The 15,250-nt window shown below is 45.3% G+C and overlaps 1 protein-coding gene and 3 non-coding genes across 4 annotated transcripts in view; 1 reads left to right on the top strand and 3 right to left on the bottom strand.

Annotated features, from left to right (window-relative positions):
* The window catches only part of LOC122792769 (WD40 repeat-containing protein SMU1-like), a 181,644-nt gene that overhangs the window by 122,610 nt on the left and 43,784 nt on the right, over nucleotides 1–15,250 (top strand). The window lies entirely within an intron of this gene.
* On the bottom strand, nucleotides 13,409–13,475 carry LOC122793840. The gene has a single exon (XR_006363564.1). It is a non-coding gene; the product is annotated as a small nucleolar RNA SNORD61 (small nucleolar RNA).
* Nucleotides 13,918–13,984, bottom strand: LOC122793839. Its single transcript, XR_006363563.1, has one exon. It is a non-coding gene; the product is annotated as a small nucleolar RNA SNORD61 (small nucleolar RNA).
* LOC122793838 lies at nucleotides 14,429–14,496 on the bottom strand. Its single transcript, XR_006363562.1, has one exon. It is a non-coding gene; the product is annotated as a small nucleolar RNA SNORD61 (small nucleolar RNA).

Here is a 15,250-nt window from a genome sequence, read left to right on the forward strand (position 1 = left end):
ATTAATTTTTTCTGATATCTGTTAGAGCAAGAAAAAAGGATCCCCAACAGGGTACTCCTCTTTTAGAAGACTTCAGGTCTGAAACTCGAAAAAAGAAAATTTCAGGAGTCAGCCGACAGGCACTTACGAACGGCTTCTGCTTCGGGCACCGCACGACAAGAAAGACTGATGTAATGGCATCGGCTGCATGTTTTATACCCCCAACGACTTGATGTCATGGTAGAAGTGACAGCATCCGACGCTGAAATCCCAAGACTCTGGTATTCAGGCCGGCTGAGGGCTACCTGCAGGCAGATAACCCAAATGTGATGACTGCAACAGTGAAACACGAAGAATATCACTGGAACTGGAGGTACCAAGCAGTCAGATGGAGGGACTGAAAAAATTGGGAAATGAAGTCCCCAAGGATGAGAAATAAGATCCGGACTGGATCTAATATCCAGGGTGGATATTTCACGCGAGGTTAAAGGAGGGAAAACCACGCCTGACAAGGCCAGGAGGAGGCAACGAGGAGAGTCTTCAGGTGACAAGCTTTCTGGAAGACCTTTGGAATGAGGGAAGTTGGGGGATAGGCATACAGAAGATCCAGCGGCCAATTGTGACTCCCAGTTGGGGGGGGGGGTCAGGGTGAAGTAATTGCTGCATTTGTGATTGATCAGGAAGTCAAAAAGTTCGCAGCAAGGAAGACCGCAGTGGTCGAATATCCAACTTGCCACTGACTGATTCAGGGACCACTCATGAGGACTTAAGCTCATCGGTTAAGAAGTTGGAACTGCTGGGAAAGAATAGTTGGGTAAAATCTTACCATAACCATAAATGTCTTTTTCTATGTTGCAGTATTCCTGGTGTGGGATTTTCCACCTCAGGCGACCTGTACGTCGGCTCCTATACAAAAGCTTCAGCTTGGCTGTTGTAGTTGCATGGGACATCACACATAGGGCCATAAACCAGGGACCTTAAATGTGACATCTGCATGCAGAGACCTCAGAACTTGAAGGCCCAGCAGGAAGAGTTGCCAGTGATGTCAGTCATAGGGTCAAGGAGCCCTTATGTGGTTACATAGGTCCCAGGATAGGGTATAGACCCCAAAGAGACCGGAGGATATGACTGACAGAGTGAGAGATGGATAAGGGGGTTTTGGTGGGTGGGAAGGAACACTGCAACATGGAAGAGAAGGACATCTATGGTTAGGGCAAGATTTTCCACAACTATTCTATGTCCTTCTATTCCTATGTTGCAGTATTCTTGGTGTGGGAGAGTACCACAGCTTAGCTGGAAGGAAGGGTGGCGGAAGAAGAGGCTGATTCCACAAAGCCCTGCAGGATTGCTCTGGCAAATCCTGTCCGTGCTCTGGAGACACATTCACCAAAACACTACAAGTTAGACAAAAAGTGTGAATGGTGGACCATGTGGTTGCTTCCAGTATGGAAGCGATGTCCAGGTCTTTTAAAAAGGCTTTGGAGGCTGCCACTGCCCTGGTGGAGTGAGCTTTGACTCCCAATGGCAGCTTTTTGCCATGGTGTGATTAACGGAGGCAAACTGCTTTCCTAATCCAACATGCAATGGCTTGCTTGGAGACTGCCTTACCCAGGGCCATGGGGTGAAAGGAAACAAGAGATGATTGGATTTTCTAAGGGATTTTGTTTTGTCTAGGTAAAATATCGTAGCGGTCTGTGTACATCCAGGGAGTGGAGAATTCTCTCACCATCACAGGTAGGAGAGGGGTAGAAGGTGGGTAATTGAATAGACTGGGTTTAAGGACAGATCACGGACCACCTTTGGCATGAAGGGTTAGGTTCTTAGTGTTACCCTGTTCTTATAAAAGGTAGTGAAAGGGGGGCAAGCCATTAGGGCCTGTAATTCAGATACACTTCGGTTTGAAGTTATGGCCACTAGCAGTACTATCTTCCATATGCACATTTGCAGAGTAGCTGCACCAGCAGGTTCAAATGGAGACTAGGTTAGTTTTTCAAAATGAAGTTAAAGTCCCAGGGTTGTGGAATGGGCTTTCTTGGAGGTCCCATGTGCAAGACCCCTTTTAAGAATAGCTTCACGTCAAGCCTGGCTAGTAGGGGAGGTTCTAGTGGCAGGCAAGCTGAGATTATTAAAAGGCGAACTTTCACTGAAGAATAAGAGTCTGCCCTTTACTAGCTGACACACAAGCAAGAACTAGGGAGGGAACTGCAATGCATCGATCCCTGCCCTTGTCCATACACCATTTTTAAAATCTTTCCCATTTAGCCAAGTATAATTTTCTTGTAGTAGGTTTCTTGGCCTCCCTCAGGACTGAAAGCACATCCTCTGCGTAGTGGTGCCTGACAGGAATTAAAAGTTCATCACCCAGAGTGTCAGTGACATCTGTAAGTGTGGGTAGAAGAGGGCTCCCTTGTGTAAGGAGGTCCACCTTGTGGGGTAACGTGTGGTGACTACCCTTGGCTAGATTGTGAAGTAGGGCGAACCAGTGCTACCTTGGCCAATATTGAGTCACCAACAAGACTTTTTGGTTAGTCTCTCCCGATTTTCAGGAGGACTTTCTGAATTGGTGAGAAGGGAGGAAAGGCATATAGAAACTTTCCCTTCCAAGAAATGCTGAAAGCGTCTACTCTCTAAACTAGTGGGGATTAGGTCTTGGAGCAGAAGGTCTGCAGTTTTCTGTTCTGGGGGGGAGGGGCAAACAAGTCTACTTGAGGAGTGCCCCACTGGTGGATAATGTCTAGAAAACATTCCTGTCCAACATCCATTTGCGCTGTGGGGAGGATATCCTGCTTAGGTCTGCTTGTTGGTTGTCCTGCGAGGGGATGTAGGATGCCTGCAGGGACAAGATGTGTCGAGAGGCTAGGTCCCATATCAGTAAGGTTAGTCTAGACAGGTGGTACACTTTTGTTCCCCCCTGCTCGTTGAGGTACCACATAACTCTCGTTGAGGTACCACATAACTGTGATGTTGTCTGTTATTATTTGGAGAACATCTGGTAGTAGGAGAGGGCTGAACGTTTTCAATGCCAGGACTGCTGTCACTTCCCTCACGTTGATGCGGTTCTTTAAGAAAGGGTGCCATTTTGCTTGGACCCTGTAGGATGCCACTGTCTCCCCATCCTGAGTCTGACACACCTTTATGTATAACATGGGTTGGGAGAGGAGGCTGCAGAGGAAGGCCCAGGTTGAGCTGGACTTGATGAATCCACCAAAGTACTTCCGGCCTTTAGGCAGGGCAGGAGAGTGATTTCTTGCTCTAGAAGATGTTGGTGTTGGGACAAAGTATTTTTTAGATACCAGTATAGCTTTCGCATGTGCATTCTGGCTAGTGGAAGAATGGGGATGGTGGCTGCCATTAGGCCCAAGGTCCTTAGGAATTGTCTTGCAGTTATTTGGGTCTGCAGTAGGGCTTTGAAATGGGAGGTCAGAGAGCTGACCTTGTCCTGGGGAAGAAAGGCTTTTATTAGGTCAGTTCTGATCCTGCAGCCCAGAAATATTGTCTTTTGTTCTGGTGTCAAGGATAATTTTGGGAGGTTGAGGGTGAACCCCAGATTTTGTGGTAGGCACATGGTGAACTGTAGATGGATTACTAGGGCTTATTTGCAGTCTGCTAGGATCAGGATGTCATCTAGGTAGGGATAAATCTGAATAGCCTGTGTTCTGCAATAGGCAATGGCCGGAACCAGACATTTTGTGAACACACTGGGGGCAGTGGACAAACCAAAGGGCAAAGCAGCAAATTGGAACATAAAACATTTTCTGTGGGAGGGCAAGTAAAATGGGTATGTGCAAGTAGGCTTCTTTCAGGTCCAATGTGGCCGTGAAAGCCTTGGCTGGCATGACGGAGTAAACTTGGGAGGGACAACATTCCGAAGGTGGGCACTTTTAAGAATAGGTTTAAGAAGCAAAGGTCTAGAATGTGTCTCCATGGTCCGTCCTTTTTGGGGACGGAGAACAGTCTTGAATAGAAGCCCTTTCATTCCTGCCCTGGGGGGACAGGTTTTATGGTGGCCAAGTTCAGAAGGTCTGCCAGGACCTGTGGTAGGAGGTGTCTTTGATTTCTTGGGGGAAAGGGAAGACCCTCTCCTAGAAAGAAAAGAGATACCTTAAGGAAGTATCTTTTTTGGACAATAGCCAGAACCCATATGTCTGCGGTGATGGTTTTCCAAAAGGGGAGGTGAGTGGAAAGGGGGAGGGGGCAAGGCAGTCGCACATTGTTGGGGCCCCCTCTGTCTTGAAAGGGCTGTTCTAGAGGGAGGCCGAGAGGCAGCTGGCCTGGTAGTGGTTTGTCTTCTGGCTCCTCTTCTTTGTCTGGAAGAGGCAGTTCCAGCAGAGGGTGGGTTTCGTCTGACAAATGTGGCTTTGGCAGGGTGACTCCTGTAATATTTGGGGATTGGGGACACAAGAGATGCTTGATGTCTTGCAATTCCTTGCTCTTTTCTTGCAGATTTTTAAACAGATCTGCTGACTGTTTGCCAAACAGGAAATGATGGTCCAGGGGAGTGTGTAAGATCTTAAGACTTAGTCTTCTGGCAAGTGTTGCAGACGAAGCCAGGAGCATCTCCTGAGAACAGAGGCAGATGCTGCAGAGCGTGCAGCAGCCTCTGCAGCATCATAGCTGCATATAATGAAGTATCTGGCTACTTGGGCAGCCAAATAGAGCTTGGAAGAAATGTCAGCTTTCGTGAGTGAGGCAGTCTGGAGTAGCAGCCAGCAGAGTAGTGACTTGAGAGACCAGGTCCAAAGCATATTTGGTCATACGAGTTTGATAGCTGATGGCTCTAAAAGCCAATATGGACGAGATGCAGACCTTTCCAATTCTATCCATTGGTTTGCTGTCTTTGTCCGTAGGTAAGAGAGGCAGATGGGATGAGTCTGGACTGTTTTATCTGGTGAGATGGCAATCACAGCACGGTCTGCAAGGGGAGGCTTGACTAAGAATTTTTGGTCATCAGGCATCTTGTAGAAGTGGTCTGGCCTCTTAGGGGCACGTGGCTGAGAATCTAGCATCTTTGATGCAGAGGCAAAGGCATCCAAATAGACAGTGATGACAGGTGGAATAATGGCAGAAGGGGAGGGGGATTCCACTTGTAAAAGCTCAAAATACCTCTTTTGAGCGTCAGACATTTGTGACATCTCCCATTTAAATATTCTTTCATTTTGGTGATGGTTTCACCAAAGGTGATATCCTTTGGGGGGGGGGGTCTCTCCCTTAACAGAGTCATCTGGTGAAAAATACTATTTGAGGGGAGGCAATTTCGGATGTGAAAGAAATGGATTCCTCAGAAACGGAATAGGTCCCTTGCTCTTCTTCCCAGTCTTCTCTCCCAGCACTTACCTCACAATAGGCAGCAGGCCTAGGGATAAGCAGAGGAAGAATAGCTGGAGAAGAGGCTGAGGGGCCTGAGGGCCAGAAAGACCCGCATCAAGGAAGAGGTGAGGGAATGCCAGTTTGGCAGGCCTTCTGCGGGTGCAGCCATATATTTAGTTTTTTTTGCTTCTTTTTGACTGGGGTAGACTTAAGAGTAGGCCTGGAGTCTAATGCCTGGCTAACGGTAGCAGTGTCTGGTGGAGGGACCCAGCCAGAGGCCCAGCTATATCTGGTTCCCCCTAGACCTCGGCAGTAGCCAGTGTCTGGGTTGGCTCCAGGAACATGCCAGTTATCTACAGAGAAGCAGCTTCCTCCAAGGTCACCGAAGTAGACAGATCTGTCGGACGTCCCTCAACTACTAAATCAGTAGCTGGCGGGGTGTCCAATAGCAGAGTGGTAGAGGAAGAGGACCTAGGAAACATGGCCTTCTTTCACGGAGGTTCAGTCAAGGCTTCCGAGACGGGATCCATCCTAAGAGCCAATTTTTTAATCAGCTGGTTTTTCAGTTAGAGATTAAGAGCGGCCAGATGGCTGTGAAGGGTCTTAAGAATGAAAGATTGGCAGATGGATCTAGCATTGTGATAGTGTTCCCAGCTTAACCAAAAAACACAGTGATCCTGCATGTCTTTATGGGGTATCTGGCACCCACATTGGAATTTGCCCTTTTTTGCTGACATCGGCTATGGACTGCTACAACAAACCAAGCTTTAGCTAGAAATTAAAGAACAAAACCCCAATGGGGTACTTAGCTTTTAGATGTCTTGCTGTGAAGGAGCAATGCACATGATGCGTCGGTCTGCAGCTGAAAAGTTCTCTAAGGTCTGTGCATGCAGACGTCACATTTAAGGTCCCACGCAACAGCCAAACTGAAGCTTCTGTATAGGAGATGACGTATGGGTCACCTTAGGCAGAAAATCCCACACCAAGAATACTGCAACATTATGCATTGCAAGAAGAAAGCGCCTGGAAGAAATTGCCCATTCCCACACACTCAACGCCTCTCTGCACAGGGAATAAGATACTGTCTCCCCCCGCTTGTTGATGTACCAGACCATCGCCATGTCTGACTGGACTGCAATGGTCCCAAGAGGGGGACAGTCTTGGAAGGCTTGAAACGTTAGGACTGCTCTCATCTCCAGGACACTGTTGTGCAATTTGGTCTCTAAAGGGGACCACGTAGCTTGGACAGTCCTTCCCCGATAATGCCCCTCCAACCCCAACAGGAAGGTGTCCGTAGTCACCATGGCTTGGGATTGAGGCAGACAGAAGGGTTGGCCTAGAAGAAGGTCCGGAGCTTGGAGCCAGCAGGCAACGTGACGTCTGCAGACTGAAGAAATCCTTACAGTTATGGACAGAGGTTGAAGGAGGGCTGACCATTGCACCGTAAGGGTCTAATGCAGAACTCTGATGTGATATCTGGCTAGAGGGAACTAACTGATGAGCTACCTTCACTGAACCTAGGGCTTGCAAGAGTAAGAAGACTGAGGGCCGCTCCAGCAGGAGAACAACCTGCTCCCGAATCATCTCGAGATTGCATGGGGGAAGTGCTGCAGTGTGACGCCATGTGCAGAAGGACCCTGATAAATTCCAGGCTCTGACATGGGATACAATGATATTTGGGCAGGTTGACTGATGCCTAGGTCCTGAAAAAGACTCTGTGTAATCAGTGGTTAGGAGTTGATTCCTTGTGGGAGCCATGAGGAGCCAATCATCCAGGTACGGAAAGACCTGGAAACCTTGCAGCTGGAGATGTGCTGCTACCACTGCCATATATTTGGGTAAACACTCTAGGGGGCTGAGGTGAGACCAAAGAGCAGGTCTTTGAACTGATAGTGACTGGCTGCCAGCCAGATGTGCAAGTATCTCCAGGAGCACCTGTCTATTTTGATGTGACAGTACACATCCTTGAGAGTCACTGAACACAGCCAATCATCCTTGCGCAGCAGAGGCAGAATGGACTTAACAGTGACCACCCGGAACTTCGACTTCCTAACTGACAAATTTAACACACTGAGGTCCAGAATGGGAAGCAGGTTCCCGGTCTTTTAAGGCACTAAAAAGAAGTGAGAGTTAAGTTCTGGACCCTCGTTGCCCTGTTGGGACCTCCTGGATGGCTCTTTTCTGAAAGAGATCTCGAACTTCTAGAAGGGCCAACTCCCTTTGGCGGGGTAGAACGTCTGGGAGAGATTTTCTGAGTTTGAGGGGGCTGAAAAAAGGGTTTGAAGTAACCCCTGGACATAAGGTTTAACACCCACTGATCTGAGGTAAGAATTGTTCAGGCTAGTGAATGAAGGGAGAGACTACCCTCGACTGGGAGAGCCCTGGCTCTGCAGACCCCCTTCTCTGCCTCTGTGGAGGCATCTGCTGTCAAACCCCCTTCCCCGGCCAGAGGAAGAGGATTCATGTAGAACCAGAGTTTCTTACTACCCCTCTGATTATTAGAAAAGGATCGTTGGGGAGTAGAGAAATTGATCCCAACCAGGGAGAGTCTTTCCCTCCTGCTCGCTACAGGTTAAAGATTTTGACAGGACTAAACAAGGTTGACCCATCAAAAGGGGCATTTGTGAACGACGCCTTGAAATTTACTGCAAACCTGCAAAGGCAAAGCCAGGCATGGCACCTAATGGTAATGCCAGTGCCCGCTGCTTGAGAGGTGGCCTCCACCACATTGGAGATCAACCTCATCGAGGCATTAGCTAGGGAAATCAAGGGTAGATAGCTTCGGAGAGACCAATTTAAGACTCTCTGGAGGCAGCAACTCAGAAAAGCCTCCCCACTTCTTTAACCTCTGCTCATTCTATCACCACATTCAAAAATTCTCTCAAAGTGCACCTAAGGAATAAATGGTTATGCCCATGCATCACATAACCTATATTTCATTTCATAAACAAACAAACAGCTGGTTACATTTCTAACTATCTGCTGCAGACATCAGGAATCTACTGCAAATCTATAATTGTAATAAGTTGTTTCTCTACACCCCCCTTTCAAGACTTGTTGTTTCAGTATAATACCTCAGTATTTTGCTCTAATGTGCAACATATAAATTGTAATATGTTGTTTCTCTATGCTCTCTTTTAGACTGTTGTAACAAGATAATACCTCAGTATGCTCTGCATTGTTTGTGTAATTTATTAGTAACATGCTGCTCTCCATTTTATATCTATGTATGCTTCTTTTGCAATATGTAACATTTTGTATTATGCTGACTTTATTATAACTTGATGGAGCTTTTCTCCCTGGGCCTCCGCTGTAAATGGACATGTGTCCAGTCGGACTATCCCGGCAAACAAATGTAAAATAAAAAAAAAATAAAATAAAAAGGAAGTGGAGAGTTCCGATACAAGTGTCTCTTTGCAGCCAGTAAAACGTGCCATGTAGTTGCTTGCTCTCAGTCCAAATGTAGCAGAGACAAACGCAAGCTTCCCAAAATGGCCAACTGCCCAAGACTCCCTGGGGATGGCCCATGAAGCTCTGTTCAGCGAACTCCTTTTTCATAGCTGCATCACCACAATAGCATCAATGGGAATGCCTTTGCTCTAAAAGGTTATCTCGGGGGGCCTTAAGAACATATCCACTCTTGGGAAGTGGTTCTCCTTTGTCCGGCTCTTTCCACGCCTTGCTGGATATGAGCTGGGCAAGCTCATCAGCAGGGGGGAAACACTCAGGAGGAAGATGGGATCATCCCGAAGGCCTTCAGGACCACGGATTCTTCTGAAGACGGGGCGGGGAAAGACAAACCACCTCGCTCTTTAAGGATCACAAGATGTCCCCAAAGGACACTTCCTTATGCAGAAGTCTGGGGGACCAGTCTCCTTCCTCGAAATCCAGGTCTTCAGTGACGGACTCCCGAGGGGAGTCCATGTGCCTCCTCTTGCATGTCCTCTTTTGAGGAGTCTCCTCCGTGGTGGGCTCTGGGGAGGACTTGGAAGAGGAAGGGACCTCAATGGGGGCAATGCCCTCTGAAGGTGCTCACAGAAGGGCTGCCCTGGAAGGATGATGAGGTCTCGCCACCCAATGTCGAAAGGGGATGGGAATGATTCAGAGCCAAGGTACAGGCAGCTGACCATTTGGAAATGGTCCTCTCCATCGCCCAGAAAGCCGACTGGCTGAACAAAGACCTCCCCACTGGCTGTAGATGACCTGGATGGAAGGGGAGAACCCGACAGCACAGATGTCCCCCAGATGATACCAGCCTTGAGCCAAGGCGGAGGGCCCCCAAAGGGAGGGAACAGTCTGAAAACTCCAGTCCCAACCCCACTCTCTGGTGACCCCCACCGACCTCATAGAGCAGAAGCACATCCAGCTCTGAGGGCAATGGATCTGATCCTGTCAGGGACCCAGATGGTGTGGGAAGGGAAGAAATGCCCGACACCGCTGGTTTCTCCCTAGGGATGTCCTGATCCTGGGGGACCAAACCCAGATGGGTCGTTCAGGAAGAGAGGAGTTCCGTGGATGGCGAAGATCACCTCAGCACATAGGCAGGGGACAGCAACAAGCCCAGTTTGATTTGGGCTTTCAGAAAACTCATCATCCTATCCATACCTAGAGAGAGAGAGAGAGAGAGAGAGAGAGAGAAACTGAAGGCCTGTTGTCTCTCGAGCGAGACATGCTGGAAAGCCCTGGATCCATTCTAGGTCTGGAGGGAGAACCTTCAGGAACGATCAGATCTGACAAAACTATTGGATCTGAGGACCTGTTTGGATCCGAAGACATAGAGGGGGTATGGCTGTCAGATCTGAGGGTGGTCTAGGTTGGCTCTGATCCAACAGAAGAATATGGGGCTCTCTGAGCAGAGGAGCCCAAATCCAAAGCTAGGGAGGCTGGTCTCTGATCCAGGGAGCTGTAATCAGAGAGCCTCAGCTTTTTGGAAGGAGAATTTCAAGAGAAAGACTACTTCCTCTTGGGATCTGGAGGAGGCTTAGAAGGGGAGCCAGTAACCAAGGAACCCCACACCCCTTTGGCCAAACCAATTTAGCAGGAGTTTGTTTCTGCGATCTAGGAGAGCCCTGGGGTTGAATCTGGCACAAATGTCTCATTCAACCTCCAGATGTGGCTCTCCCACACACGTGTCAGAATGGAGCATTTTTCCGACCGCACAAACCACACCTTTTAATCCCAGAAGTTTTTTCAGACATTCCACCTCTCGCACACAACACATACCACCTGCACAGGGCACAACAACGGGAGTGGGGGGGATAAAGTAGAGAAGGAAAGGGAATAGAAGGGCTACCTAACAAATAAGAGGAAAAAGGGCAGGAACCTGGAAAGGGACCTTAAAAACTAAGCCAACAGGGAGGGAAGGAAACTAACTATGAAAGGTAAAAGACAAAAGTAAGAAAAACTCCAAAAGGAAGGAAAACTACTTATCTGAAAGAAGTTTTAGCTTGAGCTGCAGGAAGCATGTCTTGATCAAAACCTGGCAAATGAGATCCAAGGGTTGTGGGTAGCGCGGGATCTTCAGAAGGGGAGAGGCTTGAGCTCAGAAGCTATCTTCTCAATTGCCGTCTCGGATCCTACACATATCTGTGATAAATAATGACAGTAGCATCAGATCCTAATCTGTGCATGATACGTTCACATCAGAAATTTTATTCTTGAGACCTTGCCTAAAAAGGCACTACAGGGGAGCCATGTTCCTTAGCCAGTAACCGAAAGCCTAGAGGGCGACAGGTGAAGACCATCTCAGGCAAAGCAGAGTGGTCTATCAACCATATCATCCTAGGCTGACAGGAGCTGGATCCCCTTTGACTTCAATAATTGGCTTAATTTCTGATGATATTCTATCATTTTTGTTTATAATTGTGGTATCATCCTAGAGGAAGGTAGAATGCTGCTCAAGGCTAGGGACATACCTCCTGGGTGACACATTCATAGAGCTCAATCATGTCTCTCCAAACACTCCAAAAGTCATTCACAACAGCATGAACTATGACAGAGTCATAACGGTACTTGCTGACAGACTTGAGTGCATGTGTGATCTGACGGATCCTGGCAATCGACAAGACAGCTGACCGTAACCTCGTCTAGCCTGGTAAGTGGGATAGCTGTGCGTCTCACAATGGAGTCACCCATAACTAAAAAAAATTGGTTTAGATGTGCTTTGCCTTAGGGGCTTATTTGGTGTCCATCAGCAACCAGATCATGAATTTTCAGCCTTTCAAAAAATGCAGCTCGTTTGCTTTATTTTGTTGAGGGTTTACTCAGTCATGCTAGAAAAAAAAAAAAAAAAAAACTCCAACCTAAAGAGTGGCTGTCCCACACATCTTACATAGCCACTGCGAGAAAGAATACATTTCACCTTTTACCTGGCACTTTTTTCAGAACTGCTTTAACAGATTCACAGCATCTGTAAACCGCAACAAAATAAAGCAAACTAGCTGCATTTATTGCAAGGCTAAAAATTCAGTGTCAAATTACTGATAGACATTCTTTAGCTTTAGCACATCTGTCAGATTGGATCACTCTGTCAGGGCTGTTAACTGAAGCTCCAAATAAGCCGTTTATTCAACATCCACAGTATTTTTTAATCATGGATGTTGGAGAAGTATGCTGTTTTCTGCTCAAAATAAATTTAATCAAATGTCTATACAGTGCAGCACAATACAAAAATGTAAAGCTGTTCAAAAAAAAAAAAAAAAAAAAAAAAGATACAGCACAACACAAATTTGCAAACTTCCAACATAAATGCCTTTATGCATTACATGTTTCCACTTCTACTGTCATGATATCCCCTGCCAAACTTGTTACATTGTAGCAAGCTTAACACTTCACAAAAGCTGCAAGGTTTAGTATGGCAAATTAGTACTTATTTGCTGTACATTGTGCAAGACATAAAACTATTTTATATAAAAATGCTGTAGTTATAGAAAAGAATACTTCAAACCAGATGTTCACTGTTTGTAACTAGTGGTCACCGATATTTCTACTTACACAGTGTGGAAGATATCCACCACATTTTGCACATTTTAAAAAGTGCTTTTGCATAGCAGCTGCTGCCATGAACTGAAGACTGCCCACTGAGATTGTGGGCAGTGCCAAATGAGAAAACACAGATTTGTACAAGTCTTTCATATCATCAAGGAGATAAATTACTCTGCCAAAACATGCAAGAGGTCAAGCTTGGAAAAAAAAATTGGTGGTGTTTCGTTTCCACTAATTCCAAGGAAAAAAGTGAAAGTTTTAAGTACTGGCAGGTTTCTAGTAACCAAATCTTATGGGAACCATCCTGTAGGGAAAAGAAACAATGGCACAGTTAAACTGAACTGAAGGCTTTAATTCCTAAAAAGTTTAAAATACTTGAGCAAATCATGAAAACTGTACATCTTCCAAGGTTCCACCCACACTTCCACTTTTTTAGCTTAAAGTATGTCCTGTGCTTTCAAGTTATCCGGGGTCACATAAAGCCTGACAAAATTCTCCATGCTACCTTCTATCAAAAAGACTTTTTTCACTAACCACTCTTTACAGGAATGGGCTACTGCTGTGGACCATTAACTCAAAAAATAAATTGAAGCACTAACAAAAAACAGTACTGAGAACTAACTTTCAAGTGTGAGCCCTGGAAAAGTCTAAATATAAAAGAAAAAAGTGAATGTTGAATATCTTTTCTACTTTAAATTTTTTTATGGGGGGCAAGTCTCGACATCATAAAACATATACAGCAACTCCAAGTGGGAATATTCTAAGAAATGTCACAAAACTGAAAATGCAGACTTGCGTTTGCAAATGATTCACTCGCACTATTCTGAAGGCTCATAACTATGAGACTTAGGAAAATAAAGTGGTTACCAGGGATGGAAAATGGCTGGAAAAAGCAGTTCACTTCACAAGTAAACAAATTAAATAAATATTATATGTAAACTGGGTAACTGACACGGACCCTTACAAAATTACCTTTCCATTTAAGTCTCTTGCAGCATCCTTCGCATCCCCCGGACTCTCAAAAGTCACAAATGCGAACCCTCTTGACAGGTTGGTCTCCCGGTCTTTCATCAGTAACACTGAAAACAGAAAAATATTTAGGTATTCCCACCACTCAAGCAGAGTTACATTTTTCATTCAGCTCAGAACTTCTTAGAGAAAGAGTCATCTCTCTGTTAGATCATCTCCATTTTGTTCATCACAGCTGAACCATTTCAAAACTGTAAATGCTTAATGTAAAAAGCAGCAAGATACAGCTGGTTACTAACCAGGCAAAATCATAAGTTACCAACAGCCTTAGAAATGGATGCTTAAAGCTTGCTCTAATTGTGCTGCACAGTTCTTAGTGTGGTGGATTAACCTCCACACAGCCGTGTTTCACACAAGATAAGTTCCACACGTGTAATGCAACATTTTTGCCCAATATGAACATAAAGTTGTCTACAAACAAATTATGCTCTGCATAATTTATGTCCTCCAGTTAAAGTAGGTCGATGTCAATTTTTCCAGAATTTACTAACAGTACCTCCAGGATGACACTCAAAATTATAGAAAAAAAGACTGCTCTAATAACTTCCTTGCAAAGTATACAAGCATCTGCTTTTCTTGTGGCTTCTCAGTATAAATGCAAATATTCTACCCTTTACTCAGCTCAGAACTTCTTAGAGAAAGATTAATTTCATTATTAGATCATCTCCACTTTGTTCATCATAGCTAAACAATTTTTAGAACACTCACAGCCATGCAAAACAGGCACTGGTAACAGATTTGCAGGTACTAACAGCCTTAAAAAGGACATTTACAAGCATGCTGCAAATGTACAGTACAAGTGATTCTTGGTAGCTGGTACGGAAGAACAAACAAACAACGGTTTAGTTTCACCCAAAACAGCACAAAACTGCCACACAAAGAAGCACTCTCAAAACTAAAGTAATGGGTGTACACATCACACAATATCATGATGAAAGAAACTCCTCAACCCAAGCAGTGTCAACACATTAAATTATCCAATCCGTAAACAGCAGAACCAGAGACTGCAGTCTCATTAACTGCAGAATTCTTCTGAGATAAACTAAGGGCAGAAAATGAACAATTTTTATATTAAGGATTTGCTCTACTTGGGGTTGTTATTAGAAATTTAAACATTCCTTCACTTATTCAGCTCAGAACTTCTTAGAGAAAGGAAGATTCATCTTATCAGATCATCTCCATCATATTCATCACAGCTGATCATTTTTTAAGACTGCAATGCTTCCTGGAAAATTGAACAAAATATACCACCATGCAAAAATAACTTTTCGAAACAGGTGTAAAAAAGGATGATCAATGCTGTTAACACCATAAAGAATGGTTAACACCCATAAACAAATGTAAGCACCCATCAATAAAAATCACTCGATAAAAATCAACACTTTATTGCAGGCTCAGACACAGCAGCACAAAGACCAGTTTCTCAGATTACCTTTGCTTCCATCAGTTTATCCAAAAATCAAAACCCTTCACCAAACACGTTTATATACTGCAATAAGGCACATCCCAAATGATATTATAAAAGTATCAGACACACACAAAAAAATAAATAAATAGAAAAGCCCCACTCGTAAGTACATTAATATGAAAACATGCAGTTATTTGTTGTTCTTTCGGCTTTTCCCGCTTAGGGGTCGCCACAGCGGAACTCCGGTCCGGTAACGATTGGCAGTAGATTTTTTACAGTGCCAAGGTGCCAGCTCGACGCCCAACCTTCAATGAAGGCACACCCTACGCATGTCTTTCAAACGCCACTCTACCGCGGGGAGGACATGCAGACTCCACACAGAAGGTGCTCCAGCTGAGAATCTAAATGCAAAATGTTGATTTTATAATGAAACCACTTTGAGAAATCCAAATATAACCAATTCCTCATAGCAAGAGGTTCTCCCGTTCAATTCTTGGCTGGAGCGCCTTCTGTATGGAGTCTGCATGTCCTCGCCACGGTTGA

This window comes from Protopterus annectens, chromosome 2.part0, assembly GCF_019279795.1.
Source record: "Protopterus annectens isolate FY-2018-M chromosome 2.part0, PAN1.0, whole genome shotgun sequence".
Lineage (NCBI taxonomy): Eukaryota > Metazoa > Chordata > Ceratodontiformes > Protopteridae > Protopterus > Protopterus annectens.